Genomic DNA, 19,788 nt, shown 5'->3' with positions numbered 1-19,788 from the left:
AAACTGCCTACTAAGGCCACAGTAATGGCAGTCACCCCTCCCCAACCAAACTTGATTGTCCCAGGCTGACTCCAGACCACTGTGCTGGCAGTGAGAATTTCAAGCCAGTGGTTCTTAGCTTGCTAGACTCCATGGGAGTGGGACTGGCTGAGCAAAACCACTTTGCTCCCTGGCTTCTGCCCCCTTTCCAGAGGTGTGGACAGTTCTCCTGTCTCATTGGAGTTCCAGGCATTGCTGGGGTATGAAAAAACTCCTGCAGCTCAGTGTCAGCCCGAACAGCGGCCCAGTTTTGTGCTTGAAAACCAGGGCCCTGGTGGTGTTGGCTCATGAGGGAATCTCCTGATCCACAGATCGCCAATATCCACGGGAAAAGCATAGTACCCTGCCTAACCAGTCCCAATTAGATGAGCTGGGTACTTCAGTTGGAAATGCAGAAATCATCTGCCTTCTGCATTGATCTCGCTGGGAGCTGCCACCAGAGCTATTTCTATTTGGCCCTCTTGGCCCCTCCCACCCACAAGTTTTATTACCCTTGGTTTTCAGATAAGAACACTGAGACACAGAGTGGTTAACTAGTCCTAAATTTTAAGTCACGGGGCCAGAATTTTACCATTCCAAAACTTTCTTTTCCTTTCTTTTAATGAAATAATGTTAAATTTTATTAGTTAAAAGACTTGATCACTAATATATTCTGAGTAAGAGTAACACATTATTATGCTAACAGTTAAGATGTGAATCCCACTCAAGAACATGCTGTTCTAGTTTTTGAAATTGAACTCTCTACCCTGATAACTGTTCTTTCTTCAATTTCAAAAATGAGACTAATTTGTCATCAATCTTTGCTATGCAACATTATTGCCATTTCATGGAGAATGTGGCCATTTTCTCCTGCATTATTTCTACCACATAATTAGTACCTCATAACGTGTTACTCTACTCCCATAGAAACCCTAGTGTCCTAAGGCCTTTGGCCTGTTCCATATCATGGTCAGCCAGTAAATAATTTCTTTCCTTTAACCCACAGTGCCCTCCTGTGAGAAAGCCACCCTGAACACAATGAGCACAATGAGTGGCATCATCGTTTTACTTTATTCTCAATCCCTGCCAAATGCCCTCTTCTTCAGACAATATTTAATTTTCAAAGGCAGAGTCCTTCTGCTTCCAGGAACTTGGATAGAAATGATCCTCACCTAATGAAATGGGTCATGTCATACTATTGATTCTTTCCCAGAGACCATAAGGAAAGGCCTGTAATCACACATTTGATCCATTCTCACCCGTTTCAGTTTCTTGCTATTTGCACTTGGCTCTCTACAGTCCAAGGCTCTTTCCCTTGCTCCAACATGGAGGTACTACCTAGGTCAAAAGAGATATTCCCAGGAAGACAAGTTTCCTGTACATCTCCAACATCACATCTCTGCATAAAGCTCTCTGAGTAGAGGCTCCAGTCATGTTCACTCCTCCCAAGAGGATTCTGTGGCCACATCCCTAAGCATCAACTGTCTCTGAGTAGGAGTCATCCCTGACTTTTTATCTTTTCTATTCCCCCTCTTCTTTTCTTCCTGATGTGGAGGGAGTGGTGTGGGGATATTGAGATCCATAGCAACTGCTGGGTGCTGGGTATGGAAACAATGAAGCACAGGCTTAACCTAGAGAGGGGGACACTCAAGCTCCCTAGTGTCACCCTCACTCCATGCAATTTGTTTCTGGGACTATCCTGAAACTTTGTATTAAACCCCAAATCACATTTTAGTTACATTATATATGATCTTATAGTAAAAATATGCATTTTCAAAGCTTGCTGCCATAAGCACTCTTGACAGTTCTTCTACAAGATTTTGTTACTGTCCTTTCATTACTCCAAATAGAAGGACTCAAAAAAATAACTTTTATTTCTAACATCGATAGAAAAGTGCCAAATGAAAAAAGCCAGGAATCATAAAACCAAAATAAATATTATATAACTGATATGGTTTGGCTCTGTGTCTCCACCCAAATCTCACCTTGAATTGTAATCGCCATAATCCCCATGTGTCAAGAGCAGGACCAGGTGAAGGTACCTGGATTATGGGGGTGATTTCCCTCATGCTATGGATGAGATTTTATCATGAGAGCTCATGAAATTGGATGGTTTTATAAGAGGCTCTTTCCCTTCACAGCCCTTCTTCTTGCTGCCTTGTGACAAAGGTGCCTGCTTCTCCTTTGGCAAGATTGTAAGTTTCCTATGCCTCCCCAACAATGCAGAGCTCTGAGTCCATTAAACTTCTTTCCCTTATAAATTACCCAGTCTCAGGCAGTTCTTTATAGCAGCATGAGAATGGACTAATACGATAATGATTCAAAATTATGTTTTTAGTTGAAAGGGTAGAATGGAGAGTTATTATTGTTCAGTGGGTACAAAGTTTCATTTTTTTTTCAAGAGTTCTACATGGATGGAGCTGGAGGTCATTATCCTTAGCAAACTAACATGGAACAGAAAGCCAAATAGTGCACGTTCTCACTTATAAGCGGGAGCTAAATGATGAGAATACATGGATACACAGAGGGAAGTAACACACACTAGGGCCCATCAGAGGGTGGATGATGGGAGGAGGGAGAGGATCAGGAAAAATAACTATGGGTGCTAGGCTTAGAACCTATGTAACAAAATAATCTGTACAACAAACCCCCATGACACAACTTTACCTATGTAACGACCCTGCACATGTACCACTGAACTTAAAAGTTAAATTAAAAAAAAAAGAGTTCCAGAGAAAGATGGTGAAGATGATTGCACAACCATATGAATGTGAATGTACTTAACATCACTGAACTGTACACTTTAAAATGCTTAAAGTGGCATATTTCATTACGTGTATTTTAACACAATTAAATAAAAGATAAACAGATTAAACTGTTGAACTGTTGGGGAAATAGGACTAACTGGTAAGGGCACTGTCCTACAAATGCAGTTGTTTACATTTGGCTTGTATATTAAAATGGACTTTCATTTTTTAAAAATTTAATGACTTGGAAAAATACTCATGATGTAATATTAAAGTGGAAAAAAACACAAGATGCAAAACTATATAGAACAAAGTTGGTTGGAATGTAAACTAGTATAGCCACCATGGAAAACATTACAGAGATTTCTCAAAGAACTAAAAATAGATATAAAATCCAGCAATCCCAGTACTGGGTATTCACACCTCCAATAAAAGAAAATCAGTATATCAAAGGATACCTGCACCCCTATGTTTATTGAAGCACTATACAGAATAGCAAAGATATGGAATTAACTAACTTGCCCATCAAGAGATGGATGGATAAAGAAAAGAAAACGTGGTATTGTATATACAGTGGAATACTATTCAGTCATAAAAAAGAATGAAATCATGTCACTTGTAGCGACATGGATGGTAGTGCAGGACAACATGTTCAGTGAAATAAACCAGGCACAGAAAGACAAATATTATAGATTCTCATTTACATGTGGCAGCTAAAAGAAGTTTATCTCAGAGAGGTAGAGAGTAGAATGATAGATACCAGAGTTAGGGAAGTGTGTATGTGGAGATGGAGGAATGAAGAGAGGTTGGTTAATGGCAAAAACACACAGATAGAAGGAATGAGTTCTAGTGTGCAATAGCAGGGTAGGGTGACTGTACTTAACAATCACATATTATATGTTTTAAAATATCTAGAAGACTTGAAATGTTTCCAACACATAGAAATGTCAGGTAAGGTGGTGGGTATTCTAAATACCCTGACTTGATCATTACATATTCCATACATTTAACAAAACATCACATTTTTAAATAAATATACCCAAATATTATGTATCAATAAAAACCATAAACAGCAGTATCACAGACTTTGTTTTCTTAAAAACTCACACAGGTGCTCAATAGGAGTTAAAAAGAAGAGGCACCAAAATAATAGTGGTTATTCTGGATCAAGGATCAACCAAATTTTTCTGTAGAAGTTCAGGTAGCAATTATTTTAGGATTTGTGAAGTCCATAAGGTCCGCAGAGAGGGGCATCCCTCTACTTTTGGCTCTATCTTGTAGATCAGAGTTCATGTTCTCTCCATCCTCACAGAAGATACAGACAACTCAGTTTATTTTTTAGTTTATATTAGTTTATTTTTGTCTTCCTGAATCTCTCAATAGAACTCTGGTTCTCCTCAACAACTTTCTTGCGTTTTTATGTTTTTTGTTTCAGTCCTGATTTTCTACTTCTTCTATTGATCCCAATACAAGTGACCAGAAATTCCTGTACCCTAGAATCAACACTTCTGTGCCTGCCAATCAAGTTTTACAAAGGTATTTATTTTCCTGATTATCTGAAGTTCATGAAACAAAAATGTGACAGGAATGGAATATCTCTTTGAGACCTTCTGGGAACGTGAGTGTGGTCACCGTGGTTTTGCGGCGATGCTGACCAAGCCATGGCAGAGCTTACACGTGTCGCCTCTGCAGCAGCATGGGTTTAATTACAGCTCTGAGGAAGCCAGGAGTCATCTGACTTAGACAACGATTGGGCCTTTTACTCACAGGTTCCACAGACATTTTGGAATATGAATCAAAATCATAGAGAAGCTACTTATCTAAACTACCAATTTTGCCAAGTCATGGCTTCTTAATTACTGAATTCGTATTTTTCAGAGGAGACAGAAAGAGTTGCCTGAATTAGCTCCTAAGTGTATCACCTTCTCATATGCTTTGGTTGTGTAGAATCTGCCCTAATTAAAAATGATTTTTGGAAATGCTTCTGGGGTCAGAGACTTTGAAGAGGATTGCATTAATATGAAATAAATTAAAGCACTGCCAACCAAAGATACGTTCCCACTTGTCTTTCTCCTTGGCCATTCCAATCCAATTAACATCAACTCTCAATGCTTTTAAAAGAGTTTGTTTCTTGCCTTGCTTTTAGAGAACATGCCCTTTGCTGCTGCACTCTGAGAAGATAGAGAGGCAGCATTCAAGGATAACTCGAACAAATGAATCAGTCTTACATTCCAGCAGGCATGGGGGCAGCAGAGCTCCAAAGTACACGGAGAACACTCTAAGCATAGTCAGATGGGCTGTGATAAGGGTTTTACAGGCTCACTCATAATGTGGGAGTCATTATCTCAAGAAGACCTCTGTTGTCATCTCATTAAATAGCAGTCTTATGCTTTTTCTCTTGTTTTTTACTTTGCATTGCAGCTTTGAAAGGGAAGCCAGCTTTATCACCAACAGATATACCTACAGAATGCAGTGCTTTACTGCCCATCTTTTCAATTAATCTTGGCTGTGCTGGCCTAGTGGGGCGGTGTTCTCTGGGTGATGCTCCAGTGGACCCCAGGACTGACCCCATCTACCTGTTGTTGCTTCCATGGTTGTTTGATGATTTCCCTCTGGTTTTTCCTGGCAGCAGCCACTCTCTTAATTGAAGCCTCTGTTTGGTTGCATGTCCTCATTCCCCAAGAGAAGCTGAAACTGCACATGCTGCTCCATTGTCAGCTCACCACTGTCTATATTTGAATTAGACTGCAGAAGAGGAGTGCAGTGTCAGCCTGAATCCAAATGGATCCTGCTGTGAGCAAGTGTGTATGTTTGCCTTGTACTACAAGTATGCCTTGATTTAAACAAATTGAAGTACGCAAAAGTACAATTTTAAAAACTGAAATATCCAAGGTGATAGTTCTTAGAGACATATTCTTTGAGACTGGAGGGAACTTAGAAGCCACTTAATTCAACCTTTTATGTAATATATGAATTCTTCTTACAACATTCCCTATAAGTGGCTCTTAAGATATTACTTGGCACATCCAGGAATAAGGAACACATTCTCTCAAGAAGCAGTCCTTGCCATTTTCAGAGAGAGAATGCAATTTCTCCTGTATGTCAAACTGAAATTAATCCTCCTCTATTTAGCTCGTTTTCTTAAACACTGACACCTGCAACCACATAGAAAAAAATTTCTACCCCAAACTGCAACCATTTAAAAACAACTATAGTGCTCCATGAATATTCTTTTCTCCAGGATATCTGCAGAGCATTATAGTTTTTAATGTTTTCTTATAATATCATGATTTGCAGGTCTTTCCTTCCTTCATCATACGTTTTTCTCTTCTTGAACAAAATTGTCTCTCTTAACATGTGTATCTTAGAACCAATCCAGTAATCTAAATGCCTAGTGTAGAAGGGAGTTATTTCCCTTAACCAAAAACTGTCTTCCATGATTACGGTCTAAGATCTTGCACTGTAGAGAAAGCCATGTGTGTTGCCTGCTATAGTTTGGATATTTGACTCTTCAAACCTCATGTTGAAATTTGATCTCTAATGTTGGAGGTGGGACCTAATGAGAGGTGTTTGGGCCATGGGGGCAGATTTCTTCTGAATGGCTTTGTACCTTCTTCCTGGTAATGAGTGAGTTCTTGTTCTATTAGTTCCCATGAGAGTTCTCCAAGAGCTGGTTGTTAAAAAGAGCCTGACACCTTCCACGTCTCTCTTCTCTCACCATATAATCTCTACACACCTGGCTTTCCTTCACCTCCTGCCATAAGTGAAAGCAGCCTGAAGTCCTCACCAGAAAGCAGAAGCTGGTGCCATGCTTCTTGTACAACCTGCAGAACTGTGAGCCAAACTAACCTCTTTTCTTTATAAGTTATCCAGCCTCAGGTATTCCTTTATGGTAACACAAAGGGACTAAAGCATTGCCCCAACAACAACAAAAAAAAACCCCAAACTCAACCATAGTAAAACTTTATTTGCTCACTCTGCAGTTGGATGAGAGTCTGAAGACCATCCTCCAACTCATAGTCAAGCCATTAGGTCCCCATGGCTCCAAGGGTCACTTGAAGCTATGGAAGTGAGGACCAGAGGGTCACTCTGATTTTAAAAGGCAACTCTGGAAATGGCTTACATATTCCATTGGCTAAAACAGTAGATTTCCATGAATTTCCAGAAAGGGGAAATGCTATGAAAGACACATAGCTTTGTCTTCACCACAGATTTTATTAGCTTTCTTGCCATTACAGCCTGAAGACATCTTTGAAACTGGACCCCGCTTATCTACTGTCATTTTTACTTAACATGATAATAAATTTTACACCCACAGGAATCCTCATAAGTCAATTATTATTTTCATGTTATAAATGAGGAAACTGAAGTTTAGAAAAGTTAAAACACAATTGAGTTCACATTTGAGTGTTTCACAAAAATTTTTCAAATAACTAACTTTCCACACTGAAAATTTAAGACGCTAAAGCTCTTATTTCATTCAGCATTTGAGAGCCAGGATATATAAATACTGGTAGAAACTCTAAGAAATCATTGAGTACATTAGTTCTTATCACTATGTGACCCCAAAGCCCTCTTTTAATAATAAATATTTTGTAATGCCTTCTTTCTTGATAAACATGAAATAAAATTCATAATAAAATATTCAATAGGCAAAACTAGACTAGAAGAAAATAAGAAAATGAAAGTAGCTGTAATTATATAACCTTATTTTAATCTACACATGATTGTTTCTGTTTCTCTGGGGAACCCTGATCAACACAGACTTTAACATGTACATGTGCAGGTCAGTAGGTGGGATGCAATTCAGCCCCTAACAACCCCCAATTAATTTTGAAGTCTGAAGGGAATGAGATGGTGGAGGGGAAGTAAAGGCAGGGTCACTGTGCTAGTACCTACATACTGGCTGAAAATAAAATAAAGGAAATGTTTGTATAGTAGTCCAGAGGAGATAAGGAAGGTGAAATCAAATGCATTTGGTGAAAGATTCATCTTTACAAGCAAAAAAAAATTTAAAAACCTAATAAAACACAAGTTTTACAAAACCCTTAATATTCTCTGAGAAGAAGACTTTTATCTTATAGATGAAATGTTCACTAACACATATTGAGTGCCTACTGTGTGCCAGGCATATTATCTCATATCCCACAATAACCTGAAAGGCTGGCACTATCTTCACTTTATATGTGAGAAACCTGAAGCCAAGAGAAATTAGAAAAATTGTTTGGCTCATAGTTTATAAAGCACCAGGTTGTTCAAACCCAAGCATGCCTGTTTCATCTCAGAACAACTTGTCTGTTGTTGAGTTACTGCTGCTCTTACAGAACTTGAGAAAATCCCAGATGTCATTGATTAGGAAATGAGGTCCTGAAATCCCTCCTGTTTGGTCAGTGTTTTTCAGAGGATAAGAAATAAGAGAATGGCTTGATTACCCACCCGCCCCCCTTTTATTTTGGCCTCTGAGGTCTACCTTTATGAACACCTTTAATCATAAATTCTTAACACTTTACCTCTTCCAGGTAGAATAGTAAAATTTCTTTTCTTGTTCTTGAGACCTCTCCAGACTTTTCTTATAACATTCATCATGTACTAATCAAGGTGTTTATTTGTGCTTTCCTAATTCAACCGCAGTCCAGAATTTTCTTTTGTCTTTGTATCTCCGTTGCCTAATCCAGTGACTGACACACTAGGTAGCTCATGCCTGTAATCCCATCACTTTGGGAAGCTGAGGCAGAAGGATCACTTCAGCCCATGAGTTCAAGACTAGTGAAGGCAATATAGTGAGGGACTTAGTGGGAGGTATTTGGATCATGGTGACAATTTCCCCCATCTGTTCTGGTAGTGAGTGAGTTCTTACAACATCTAATGGTTTTATAAGGGGCTCTTCCCCCTAAACTGTCTCTCTTTTCTACTGACTTGTGAAGAAGGTGCTTGCTTCTCCTTCTCCTTCCACCATGATTATAGATTTCCTGAGGCCTCCCAAGCCGTGTGAAACTGCCAGTCTATTAAACCTCTCTCCTTTTAAATTACTCAGTCTTGGGTGTTTATAACAGTGGGAAAACAGAGTAGTACATATGCAAACAGCGTTTGCATATGTTGGAGACAGAAAATCTTTCTCTTTCTCCTCTATTAATTCAACTAATTTTCTCAAGAATCCTGTCAGGAATATCCTCCTATTGTTCAAACTTTGAAAAAAAACACTGAGATTTAGCAAAATGAGGTATCTTGCCCGAAGTCACGCATCTAATAAGTGGGAGACCCAGTCATGGCCCTTGGTCTGCCCATGTTTGCTGGTGCTCTTAATAACACAATATGGAAAGGGCCCTTTAACAGTGATTGGCAGCCAGTTAATAACTTTAGAATTTCATTCTAACCTTAGAAAATCTTCCCTCTCTTTTTCCAACAACCGATATAAAATAGAGGAACTTCATTTGTGTTGAGGACAGGAACCCGACACTTCTGTCCGTGTCAATGGTCTCTGGCTCAGTGACTATCATATGTGGGTGTTCAGTAAATGTGTAGGGACTGAATACAGGACATATTCAACCTTTATGCTAGAGGCATCTTGAGCACAGAGGGCCAGGGTGACTTTTCCAAGATCAATCCCATGCCTCTTGGCTCGAGTCCTAATAAACCTCTAGAACCTGGGGATATGTATGACATAATGTCCTATATGTTTTATATAATTTAGTTCTCATGATACTTGCGTGTGTAAGTATGAGAATTATTTCCACATGAAAAAAGTTGGTCTTGGAAGAATGCTAAATGACTTGCCCAAGTTCACACAGTTAGTAAGTGGCAGAGCTAAACTTTAGACCTAGGCTTCTTTCTCTCCAGCCCCTCTGCTGCATTTTCTCCAGTGTAGCCTACCAACAAATCAGCACTGTTGACTTGGACATTTTCAAACTGGCCACGACATGACTCGCTGAGGCCACATGCATATGAAAGAGGGAGGGAGCTAGATTCCTTAGCCTGTGCCAGATAATGCTCAGATATGAAAATAAAGCTACTAAAAAACTGTAGAACAGAAGCTGTTGAAACTTTTTCTTCAGAGACTGGTAATAGCTCTTTAATAATCCAGACACATGTAGCAATCCAGTTTACCTACAGCCTAGAGTGTATTTGCAGGATGGGAATTAGGTGTGGCCTCTCCAGTCAAGGAACAGGATTAACCTAATTAGCCACTAATGCCACCAAATGCATAACCTGAAAAGGCAAGCAGGGGCTGCCCAAGCTGGGCTAGCCACCCACCAACAGTTTAGAGTACCCTGTACAGAGGAGGAGACTTATTTCAGTGGCATTTCGATTAAACACATCACTAAATCCTACAGACACATGCAAATGTAAAGATGCAAATGTGAAATACAACGCTTTCTTGTAGGTGATTTTGGGACGGAAACAGGGACTGAAATTTCACACAACTACTGTTTTGTCCCTGGTGGATTCCTAGGGTGTATCTCAGTGCCTGGCACTCAATACTGTTTACTGAGTAAAGGAATCAATGAGCGAAAACATGTTCTTATGACAACAATCACCTATAAAACTACACAAATCTCTAATCCTCATTTGGTTTTCACTTCTCCATTGCAATTAAAGGCCTACCTGCATTTCCACACATATCAATCAATATCCCCCCAACAAAAAAAGAAAGTTGAATGAAAAAAATAATAGGAAACCTGTGACTTTCCCCCATGTCCCAGATTTTCCAAATAATCCTACCATTTGGGAGCCTGTTCATAGCCCCAATGTACCAAAAGGCCTCGCAAAATGCTCATAGGTGAAACAGCAGGAAGCATCTAGAGCCATCTCAGAGGGAGCCTTCTGCTTCCAGGAATAAAGTCACACATTCACAGGTGCTTCCTGTTTTTTCAAACACCTTGCCCACCTTCTGCACACCAAGCGTGGATTCTGCAAAATGTAAGCCCAACAGGAAGCTGCCTGCAATTTCAGGTAGCTTTTCTGACTCTTGAAAAGATCTTGAGTATACTTTCAGAGAAATGCCAGCAAAAACTGTAGTCATTTGGGAAGGAACAATTCTGGAAGAAAGAGATACAGCGAACTAGCACAAAGAGGGTGAGAACATGTTTCATGAAAATTCTGTCTGTAAAGTACATTGTTAAACAAATAAACGTGTTTTCTTGAAGTTTTTAGCTCCTGTGGGTGGAATTAGGAGAACCCACTGTAAGTGGGCGGTGTTTGTCATAGCTGTGCTGTGAGGGAGGAAGAGGAAGGAGGAAGGCTGGGGTGGAGAAGAGGAAGGAGGCCCGTATGGCTGGAATGTCTCCACTGAGCTCAGGGGTATGAATTCTTCTGAGACTTTTTCTATTTCAGGAGGCTCACAGACCCTTTCTGAGATCTCAGAATAACCTGAAATGAACATGTAGAACATTGATTAAGTCGTGAGAGTGTTCACAGTAAGCTTCGATTGAACAGTTCTAGGAAATTTCTTTTTAACATGATCACAGGTGGACAAGTGGGGAAGAAAATGCCAGGGGTTCTGTACTCAGTTTTAAAATGAATTCAGAGACGTTGTTCAAGGTAATAAGTGTCATGTCATATATCATAGGTCTTGGATAATTTGGCGTGATTTTTAAATGTAGTTAAAACTGGTAATTGCATATTCCTGCTGACAGTACTGGTTCTGTTCCAAACGTGGACTCTTACATTTGCTTTTGTTTTGTTCTATTTTTTCCCATCCATATTGCCAAATTAAGTTAAATAGTCTAAATGATTTTGCTTATTAAGTTGACTTCTTAATGCTCTTTTTCCTGAAATGAAATTAAAAACAATATCTACAAAGTTAAGCTTCTTCAACTTAACTGTTGAAAGGGCTACCCAGGAGAATGTTTCTCTGCTGAAATTCAAAGAAATGTCTTTAACCTACAATGGTCAGAACTGGTCCCTATAAATCCTCCCTGAGCTCACCCTTAGCAGTGAACTAAGGGAACAAAGTTAAGAGTGATTAACTTTGTTTTCCTTGTGGTAACAAAGATAGAAACACCTGAACATCTTATATGACCAATAGAAGCTTTCTAATCCTTTTTAAAAGGAAACTTTATATACAAAAGGGTTTGAAATACATTAACATTTTTTTTAAACTTTAAACTCTGTTCTACACAAGAAATTATTTCTCTTTCACCTGCCCTGTGTAACCATGTCACCATGTGCATATGGCTATTAAAGATCCAGATTCAAACAAATCGCTATCCAGAAAGAACCTGATAGCCTCTCAGGACACACACATATCACAGTGAAATGATGCCAGACAATGGCAAAGGTGGGGTGGAGTCTAGACTTGGTTCTATTATTTACCAGGTATCTCTAGGTTTCCATTTTCTCATCAGCAAAAGGAGGAAATTGGACTATATGTTTTGCAAAACCTCTTCTAGCTTTAAAGTGTATTGGTTGTTAGGTTTTAAGAAGACCTAAAATAAAAGACAGCACATGCTAAGTGGCAGATGAGCTGCTATAATGGTTCTGAAAAGGAAGCAACTGCATAGGCTTGGAGCATCTGGGACAGCCTCCTTGGGGCTGTGAGATGTGGCTGGCTCTAAGAAATGGGCAGAACCTGAGAAGGTAGAGGTGAGGGGCAGCAGTTCACAGGGTACATTCAGGAGACCAGGGGGATGCTCCACTGTGGCTAGATCCAGACAGACCCCCGATGCACATGTGAGTGCTAGAGAAAATCTTGTTCTCTGTCACCTTAATGAATGAGGATAATAAGATCACTTGTGGGAAAGTTTTAGTAGCTGAGACTGCTGAGCCAATGGGCACTGCATCTTCAAAGAAAGGCCAGCAAGATGGACTGTGTTAAACCCAGAACTTTTGCCAAGGCTCTTTGGCTTCTCCACACCAGGAGGTCTCAGTCAGTACTCTGTATTGCAACTACACCCTCACATGACTCCTCTCTTTTAAATAGTTGGGAGTCCCTTAAAGAGTTTCAAAAAATAAGGCTTCCTAAAAGAAAACTATACAAATTCTGCCACTCTTAGCTCTGTGACCTTGAAAACTTCGTTTTAAATGAAGTAGCTCAAGGATAGAGAAAATTCTCTAGAGTGAAATAATAAGTGCCCATGTGCTTGTCATCCAGTTTTGTTATGTTATTCCTCATAGTTATTTTCTTGTAGTTATTTCATATTTTTCACAAGGAATAAAAGTTTAAAGTTAAAGCTGAAGCTAATTATGTACTACCTTTCAAGCCAATTCTCTTCCTCTCTCTCTCTTTTTGTCTCTTTCTCTCTCTCTCCAGGAGTAAACACATTTTGAATTTGATGCTTATCTTCCCATGATGTTTCTGTATTTACACTCCATAGACATCTACAAATAATACTGAGGATTGTTTTGTCCCTAGATGTTACATGGTAACACACTTTGCATATCTTTTCACATCTTGCTTTGGTAATTCACCGTTAAATTTTTGAGGTTTGTCCATGTTGATACACAAAACTTTATTTTCACTGCTACATAGTATTCCACTGAATCATTATTCCAAAATGTATCAATCTATTTTCTTGTTAGTACAATCTTGGCGTGTTTAAAAGATCTATCTTGAACAATGCTGCAACATATACACTCAGGTCAAAGCTTCCCTAGAAGCCATTGGAGGACACACAGACTGTTAGTTTTAGAAGACATTATATAACTGCTCTGTGCTTTCCTAACACTAAGAACATCCAATTCTCTACATTCTTGCCCACGTGCAATATTTTAATCCTTTCAATTTGATAGGTGTACTATTTTAATGTACATTTGCATGCTATAAAAGCCTTTTATGCTCCATTGTACAGAATACTAAAGTGAAATCTTTATTTCTCTTGCTACATACCCCAGTCTAGTTTCTTTTAGGACTAATCTAATTCCTTTCAGTTTCTGGTATTTTGGCCACCAAATTAGTCACTGTTTTTCTTTGAGTAACTATATCTCAAAGCAGGTGTTGACTTGGCACAGTAACAAGGAAAGGTAAATTATTTGCAAAAGTAGAGGTACTATCACTGTGGCAATTTTAAGGTTCAGAAAACATCCCTTGATTTCTTATCCAATTTTCTTTCCCTTTAGTCCTCCCACCAGTTGCTAATCACCATGAACAGCCAAAATACTGCATGCACAATTATATTTGTGATGTTTGCAGCTTGGCTTATGACAATGAAGTAGCAAAAAATCTGACAAATATGTTCTTTTGTCACTGTCCTGTCCTTGTGCAGTGGAGAGGGATTTCAGACACAAACCGGTCCCCATTAGGCTCGAATCACTTTGATAAGCTCTGATAAGCATCAAGGTTCTGCGGCTTTTTACAGAAAAGGATTTCTTTTTCTTTATTTTTTAATTTCTGAATTTCATTGAACAGATGAAAGTTCCTCCGTTTCTTTGGAAAATCACCCTGTTTTTTAACGCAGTTCATGATGTCCTCTTTTCTCTCACTCAGAAAGGATTTAGAAAAGCAATCTGGCATTCATCTCGGTGAAAGCATCGAAATACCTAACACTGTCGGATCATTAAATAGAACCCTATATATTATAAAGTACACATCCTAAACCGTTTCTGAAAGGTCATTGAGGAATCTTAAGTGATCTGAAAATGTTCATGAGATAAGGCTCAGTCAGTGGAAATAAACTATATGTATATGTGCATATCAATAACAGTTCCATCTCTATCTTTCAATCTATTTATCACAATCTATTTAGATAAAGGAAATATACCAAAATATTAACAGTGAGAATTTTCCAATGAAGAGACTATGAATTATTAAACACTTAAAAATATGTTTCTGATTTTCCAATAACTCTACCATGGACATATATTATTTTTATAACCCCAAATGGTTAGCACAAAAAGCACTTATCAATAAAAAAGATAATGTGGCAAAACTTCAGAGAAGACATAGTCTTATAGTATGGAGACTTGATAAAGAAATTTAATATACTCGATTATTTTTCTTCAAGACTTTCCTTTTATTTTTCTTTCTGCAGACTCTTACTGATTTTGACAGAGGTTTTGGAAAATAATAGAACTGTAACTTTCAACGTATACTTGGAAACATACATTCAGTAAATTTAGACATGTACAAGCATGTCTAAATGGTAGCCTGCTGGGGTTTATCTGCATAAAGGGCAGAAGGTCTCAGTAATAACAAGTTATTATTTTCTTAAGGTTGATGATTAGTACCACCATGTTCCCCCAGAAACCCCACTCATTGTGGCATGGGGGAATACATTGACCTTCCAGCCATTGGGAGGCATCTCAGTAGGGGAAGGCATTCATCATCCCAGGAGAGTTGCTGTACAAAAGCTGAATTGGGGTTGTCCTAGGGCTAAAGAAGAACTCAGTTCCACCTTCACACAGTGACAACAAGCTTCCTACCCCTCCTTCAGAGAAGAGCCATGACCCTCAGCAGAGGAAGCTATAACAGAGAATGAGTTAAGTAAATCCTTTATTAACCAGTGTTGGTGCAAATCAATTAAGTCACAGAGCACCCAGATTCATTTGTATCCATCAGTGCATTGTTATATCCACCTGGAAGCACAGCAAGGAAGGAGAGGAGGTGGATGACGTTGTGGGGATCTTCTACCCCACTGAGTTCCTATTACATCTATTATAATCACAATCATACACTTATTTCTTGAGTAAACAAATTTGGAGATTTTTTAATATGCTGCTTTATCTTAACTTGTTAAAACACCTATATACAATTACCTAAAACAAGGAGGAGAATTTAAACACAGTTTCCTTTTTGTCTTTTCTTTTTTTTTTTTAGACAGAGTCTCATACTGTTGCCAGGGATGAAGTGCAATGGCACAATCTCGGCTCACTGCAACTTCTGCCTTCTGGGTTCATGCGATTTTCTTGCCCTAGACTCTCGAGTAGCTAAGATTACAGATGCACACCACCACACACAGCTAATTTTTTATATTTTTAGAAGAGAAAAGTTTTTACTATGTTGGCCAGACTGGTCTTGAACTCCTGATCTCGTGATCCACCCACCTGGGCCTCCCAAAGCGCTGGAATTACAGGTGTGAGCTACCGTGACCAGCCTAAATACAGTTTTCGAAGCAATTAAGCAAGTATATATGAAATTGCCACACAATATGTCTGGCACTGTTTTAAACATTGTAATGCTGAAATACACTCCTCCAAGAGAAACTCTTAGGACCTTATCTGGAAGATGAAATAGATATACATGAAACACACAAACAACATTACATGTTCTAGGAGGTATGTTAAGATGAAGCATCATGAGTGATGAAAGTGATCTACTGCAGTAGATAAAGTATGGACTCTAGAACTGGCTTCCCTGAATTCTAATCTCAGTTCATTTTATTATTGGCTGTGTTTAAGAAAACTTGGGCATTACCTAACCTCTTTATGCCTCAGTTTCCCCATCCATAGAGTGGTGAAACTAATATCTGTTTAATAAAGTAAATTATATATAATATGCTTACAAGAGTGTTTAATACACCTATGAAGCTCAAGAAACAATTACTTTTATTACTGTCAAATGTCAAGAAAACTAGTTTAGAGACTACATGTGATACTTATAAAATATTCACTGCCAGGGTTGGACTAGACTTTTGAGAGAAAGTGCCTTTTAGAAATGGCAGGGCGAGATATTCAAATAAAACTTTAAGGTTGCATTTTATAAAAGACTGAGGATTATTTATCCCAACAACTGCAAAATCATTCCCATAAAGAGTAGAAAATATAAGTGGTAGGAAAAAATATATCAGTTGATTATTTTCTTTGAAAGAAGAATCTCAGATCACTCATTTGATGTTTCTCTTTGAAGTTTGAAAGGTTCGTGACAGCTCACAGCTCATGATGGTGGCAATCTTGAGGATACAGAAAACTCATTCCTCATGCAGGGAAGAAGAAAATATTCTAAAGAAGTGATAAGCATATTCCATGAAATCAAGAAAGGTAGGAAGCCAATATTTATTCCTTCATTTTTTTTGCCCACTCAACAAATATATATTAGTGCCTACTGTGTGTTAGGCATGGTACCAGAATCTGGAATCCAAAATTAAATGAGTCTCTCTGTCTTCAAGAGTTTACAAGACAGGGTAGTAAATAAGTGATCAAAATACTGCATGATAACAATCAGTACAAGGCATGGAACTGAGCCTGGATAGTAAAGTAGAGGCTATGTAAATGAGTTTTGTCTTTATTCACAAATGTAAATCTATTGAAAGATTTAAACAAGGAGAATGACATCATTTTCATTCTTAAAAGATTATATTTGTTGCATAGTGGGAACAAATTGAATGTTTGGTGCTGAGATTTTGTTATTTTTATAACTTCATCTTGTATAGTTTTCTATGTCTATAAAGTACAATGAAGATCATACCCTCTTAAATCTATGTAGCTATGGGTCCACTTCAATGTTATTATTCATCCAGCAGTCTCCCTTCTGCTCCCTTCTGCTCCCTTCTCCTAAAAAAAAAAAAAAAAAAAAAACTAGAAGAACTAGCCCTATCACACATTTCCCTGCAATGAATAACAGAATTGCAAGTAGACAGAGAAAGATGGACTTAGTTTCTCTCTTTCAAATGGAAGCTAGCAGAAAAGCTCAGGAACTCATACTTTGAGGAAAGATTAATATGCAGTTGTTAATAACATAGGATATTGATTTAAAAAATCACTGTTATCCATTGCTTATTCTGTGACCTTGGGCAAACTTGTCAATATTTCTGGTCTTGGCTGGGTGTGGTAGCTCACGCCTATAATCCCAGCACTTTGGGAGGCTGAGGCAGGCAGATCACAATGTCAAGAGATCAAGACCATCCCACCCAACATGGTAAAACCCTGTCTCTACTAAAAATACAAAAATTAGCTGGGCGTAGCGGTGCACACCTGTAGTCCCAGCTACTCAAGAGGCTGAGGAGGAAGAATTGCTTGAACCCAGGAGGTGGAGGTTGCAGTGAGCCGAGATCGTGCCATTGCACTCCAGCCTGGCAACAGAGCAAGACTCCATCTCAAAAAAAAAAAAAAATTCTGGTCTTAATATCTTTACTTTAAGATGGTAATAAAATTATATCTATCTTTTATTTATCAGACTCAGCTAACTACTATAACAAATAAATCAAATCTCAAAGGCTTAACACAATAGAAATATATTTCTGGATAAGTTAAGAAATGGTATTATCTAAAACAATAAAATAAGTTATTACAATATAAAATAGCAGAATAGAAACATTACATAGAGAACTTATTATTTTGTATATATAAATAATGATTATTTAGGAGATGTAATAACAGAAAAACCCTCATTTATAGTAACAACAAAGAACATGAAACACTTTTCAATAAACGTAAAAGGAAATGTGCAAAACCTGTATGAGGAAAGCATTTCTGAAGGATATAAAAACACTGAAAAAGAGCCAAGAAAATACTTAAAAGAAAAACTAGGAGAAGAACTAGCCCTATCACACATTAAAACATACTATAAAGTCTTCATAATTGAAAGAGTGTGGTATGTAGGTTCATGAATAGGCAAACAGACTGAGAGAATAAATTAGAAAGCCCAGAAATTGACTCAGGTACATATGAAAATTTAGTATATGATAAGTGACATCACAAAATTATTAGAGCAAGAATATTTTAATAGCTGGTTCTGGGGCAACTGGATAGCTATTTGGAATGAAATAAGTTTAGATTCATATTTCACACCATACATAAGCATAAATACCCAATAAAAATGTAATATAAATATAAAACAAAAAATCAAAAATATATACCAGAAGAAAACATGGGTAAATTTCTCTTTAGTCTTGGTATAGGGAAAGATTTAAAAATAAAATGTTTAGCCGTGACAAAAACACCCTAAACAAAGTCAGACAATGAACAAACTTTTTGAAAAAATGCTTACATCATTGATCTTTCTATAAAGTACACATACTGCTAATATATTAAAAACTCCTGAAATTGAAAGAAAGGGGATTTTTAAAAGCATTGAAATAGGTAAAGAAACAAGAGTAGGCAATTTACAAAAAGATACATAAAAAATCTTGTAAGATAGCAAAAAATGTTTAATATCATTTATAACTAGTGAAATGCAAATTAAAACTTTATAGGGATATGATTTTTCACCTATCAGATTGGCAAAACATTTAAAATATGGTAATCAGATAAAGAGATACCCTCACACATTGCTGGTGAGAATTTCAACTGGTACAACTTTTTAGAGAGAAATTTGGCAATGCTCTAAGAAACTACATACACACTTATTTTTTAATTCAGCAATTCCACTTCTAGGAATTTACCCAGAAGATACACCTCCAATAAGGCAAAAATACATTTGCACAGGGTTATTAATTGTGACATAGTTTCTTTTTGCAAAATATTGGAAACAATGTGAATATCCAAACATAAGAGAGGAGTTAAACAAATTGTGTTCCTCTACAGAATCTAAGAGAAAATGAAATAGAGGATTTCTGAGAACCAATTTGGATTGTTTTTCAGAACACATTAAGTAAAAAAGGAAAAAAAAGTGCAAAAGAGTATCTATTATGTGTCAACTTTTATGAAAGAGAAACCAAACACACACACACACACACACACAAGTTACCCTAGAAACTAAGATTGCTTATATATAGGGATTAGAGGAAGGAGTAGGGGTGCAGGGGATGATGGGGGTGGGAGAGAAACACTTCTCCGAGTGTAACTCTTTTTACAGTTCTGACTTTTAGAAACCATGATAATGTTTCATATACTGAAAATGTAAATAAAGGTCTATAATCAAGCAGGATGAAGGGAGAAGCTAAAATTCAAAACAAATAATAACAAATGAGCCTAACTCAATTACAAACCACACTGAAGGGGATGAGGAAGAAAAGAATGAACTGAAGGTAACTTTGAAACCCAATGTTTTATTATATACATGCATTATTAATATAATGTATGTATTATATACTCTAAGACAAAAGACAAACAGGAATGTACACAAACATTGTACACTAGTCTGCAAGTTCTCTAGCCCCAAAGAGGCATGGGTTAGTTCATGTGTATTTCAGGATTGTTCAATAAGTAAATA

General features: G+C 37.7%; 1 long non-coding RNA gene across 1 annotated transcript in view; it reads left to right on the top strand.

Moving 5' to 3' along the window:
- Window positions 1-10,705: 10,705 nt before the first annotated feature.
- LOC144577716 (uncharacterized) overlaps window positions 10,706-19,788 on the top strand; it is a 31,787-nt gene continuing 22,704 nt past the window's right edge. Inside the window, exon 1 of the long non-coding RNA XR_013522242.1 lies at window positions 10,706-10,838. This is a non-coding gene — a long non-coding RNA (uncharacterized LOC144577716). The remainder of the gene's footprint in view (window positions 10,839-19,788) is intronic.

This window comes from Callithrix jacchus, chromosome 9, assembly GCF_049354715.1.
Source record: "Callithrix jacchus isolate 240 chromosome 9, calJac240_pri, whole genome shotgun sequence".
Taxonomy (NCBI): domain Eukaryota; kingdom Metazoa; phylum Chordata; class Mammalia; order Primates; family Cebidae; genus Callithrix; species Callithrix jacchus.
Note: the sequence above shows the minus strand (reverse complement) of the source record. Positions and strands in the feature narration are given on the sequence as shown.